We start from the raw sequence: 3,028 nt of genomic DNA, 5'->3' as shown, positions 1-3,028 counted from the left end.
CTCAGGTCCGTCCCTTTTTCCTGTCCTAGGCGGCTCCCGCACCCCGGAACTTTAGTTCCGCGTCACAAAGGTTCCGGTCCGTCGCTTTTTGCGGTCCCCCCCGGAAACCGCACCCCGGAACTTTGGTTCCGCGTCACAAAGGTTCCGGTCCGTCGCTTTTTGCGGTCCCCCCGGAAACCGCACCCCGGAACTTTGGTTCCGCGTCACAAAGGTTCCGGTCCGTCGCTTTTTGCCGTCCCCCCGGAAACAGCACCCCGGAACTTTGGTTCCGCGTCACAAAGGTTCCGGGCCATCTTTTTTTTCCTCCCAGACTGCTTTTTATCGATCTCTCCATTTTTTTCTCTCCTCGCCAGCTTTTTATCGACCCACCCTGCTTTTTCTTTCCTCCTCCACTGCTTTTTAGTTGCACACCTGTCTTTTTTTTCCTCATCGTCTGCTTTTTACCAACCCTTCTGCTTTTTTTTCCTCCTCCACCCTCCTTTATTTAAACCTCCTCCTCTGCTTTTTACCCACTTGCCCTGCTTGGTTCTACTTCTTCACCCACTTTTTGCCAACCCACCCTGGGTCTTTTTTCTCCTCGCCTGCTTTTTAACAACACGCTCTGCTTCTTTCTCACCAGCATATCCCCACCCCTGCTTCTCATTTGCCCTGCCCATCCTTTCTAAACCGCCCTCTGCTCTGCATGTCCCGGCCCCCACTTCACCCACGCCCTGCCCCGGCGCAGCCCCGCTGACACCTGATTGGCGCCCTCCAAGCTTCAAGTTGCATGCGCCCCGCCCAACCCGGCCACCTCAGTGGCATCTTTCGCCATGCAATTTGCATTCTCCCCGCACCCCCTCGCAGCCCTGCCCAATCTAGCTCCCTGATTGGCACCCTCCAACCTGCAATATGCGTACGCCCCGCCTGCTCTATAGGGCTCTATGGGGCTCTGTGCTGCTCTGTAGGGCTCTAAGAGGCTCTATAGGAATCTGTAAGGCTCTATAGGTTTCTCTCGGGCTCTGGGGGGCTCTACAGGGCTCTGGGGATCTCTACAGGGCTCTGGGGGGATCCGTGGGACTGTATAAGTCTCCATAGGTCTCCGTGGGGCTCTGTTGGGCTCTCTGAAGTTCTATAGGGCTCTAAGAGGCTCTTTGGGGCTCTATAGGGCAATACAGGGCTCTGTAAACCTCTACGGAGCTTTATAGACCTCTGTGGGACCCTAAAAGTCTCTGCTGGGCTCTGTGGGTCTCTATAAGGTTCTGTGGAGCTCTGCGATGGTGTCTGGGGCTCTTCAGGGCTCTGTGAGGCTCTGTAAAGCTCTGTGGGTCTCTGTAGGGCACTGTGGGGCTCTATGGGCCTCGATAGGGCTTGGTTGGGCTGTATAGGGTTCTGTCGGGCTCTGTGCTGCTCTATAGGGGCTCTATAGGAATCTGTAAGGCTCTAAAGGGTTCTGTCGGGCTCTGGGGGGCTCTACAAGAATCTGGGGGGATTGGTGTAACTGTATAAGTCTCCATAGGTCTCCGTGGGGCTCTGTTTGGCTCTCGGAAGTTCTATAGGGCTCTATAGGGCTCTTGGAGGCTCTATAAGGCAATACAGGGCTCTGTAAACCTCTACGGGGACCTATAGACCTCTGTGGGACCCTAAAAGTCTCTGTTGGGCTCTGTGGGGCTCTATAGGGCTCTGTTGGGCTCTATAAGGTTAGGTGGAGCTCTAGGATGGTGTCTGGGGCTCTGAGGGGCTCTATAAAGCTCGGTTGGCCTCTGTGGGGCTCTATGGGGCCCTGTGGGGCTCTGGCGGGCTTTAAAGGGTTCTGTGGGTCTCTACAGAGCTCTGTTAGGCTCTGTGCTGCTCTATAAGGCTCGACGGGGCTCTGTGGGGCTCTATAGGGCTCTTTGGAGCTCTGTGGGGCTGCCTGGCACTCTAGAGGGCTCTGTTGGGCTTTGTGAGGCTCTATAGAGGTCTGTGGAGCTCTATAAGGCTCTGTGGGGCTCTATAAGGCTCTGCGAGGGTGTCTGGGGCTCTATAGGGCTGTGTGGGGCTCTATAAAGCTCTGATGGCCGCTGTGGGTCTCTATAGGGCTGTGTGGGGTGCTATGGGGCTCTGTTGGGCTCTATGGGGCTCTTTGGGCTACTGAGGGACTCTATAGGGCTCTGTGTGGCCCTGTATGACTCTATAAAGCTCTGTGGGGCTCGATAGGGTTCTGCGAGGCTGGCTGGGGCTCTATAAGGTGCTGTGGGGCTCTATGGGACTCTGTGGGACTCTATAAGGCTCTGTGGGGCTCGATAGAGCGCTTTTGGGCTCTGTGGGGCTCTGTAGATTCCAAAGGTCTCCATATGGTCTGTGGGGATCTATAGGGCTCTGTGGGGCTCTATACGGCTCTGTGGGTCTTTGCGGGGATGTCTGTGTCTCTGTAGAGCCCTATAGAACGCCACAGAGCCCAACAGAGCTCTATACTGTATTAAAAAGCCCTATACAGCTCCATATTGCCCCACAGAGCCTCAGAAAGCCTTGCTAAGCTTCACAAAGCCCTAAAGAGTCTTAAAGAGCCCCACTGAGCTATATAGAGGGTTTCGGCTGCTGTAAGAGGGGTCCAGGGGCATGTAGAATGGGTCTGGGGAGATCAGGGTGTCTCTAGGATGGGTCTGGGACTATTAGGAGCAGTCTAGGGGCTCTACGATTGGCCTTGGAAGGTGTAGAATGGGTGTGGGGGGATCTGGGGATCTGTAAAATGGGTCTAGGGGCTATAGGTTTGGTCTAAGTGCTCTAAGAGGGGTCTGGGGGCTCTAGGACAGGCCTGGGAAAATGTAGAATTGGTCCAGAGAGGATCTAGGAATCTCTAGGAGGGGTCTGGGGGCACTAGGAGGGGTCTGGGGGCACTAGGAGGGGTCTGGGGGCACTAGGAGGGGTCTGGGGGCACTAGGAGGGTCTGGGAGGGTGTAGAATGGGTCTGGGGAGATCTAGGAATCTCTAGGATGGGTCTGGGCTCTCTGGAAAGGGTCTTGGGGCTCTAGGAGGGTTCTGAGGCCTCTAGAATGGGTCTAGGGGTGTA

General features: G+C 55.6%; 1 protein-coding gene across 1 annotated transcript in view; it reads left to right on the top strand.

Annotated features, from left to right (window-relative positions):
- The window catches only part of LOC147525759 (sushi domain-containing protein 2-like), a 33,005-nt gene that overhangs the window by 18,749 nt on the left and 11,228 nt on the right, over nt 1–3,028 (top strand). The window lies entirely within an intron of this gene.

The sequence above is a fragment of the Tauraco erythrolophus genome, unplaced genomic scaffold, assembly GCF_009769465.1.
Source record: "Tauraco erythrolophus isolate bTauEry1 unplaced genomic scaffold, bTauEry1.pri scaffold_73_arrow_ctg1, whole genome shotgun sequence".
NCBI lineage: Eukaryota > Metazoa > Chordata > Aves > Musophagiformes > Musophagidae > Tauraco > Tauraco erythrolophus.
The sequence above is the reverse complement of the archived record's forward strand: the minus strand, read 5'-3'. Positions and strand labels throughout refer to the sequence as shown.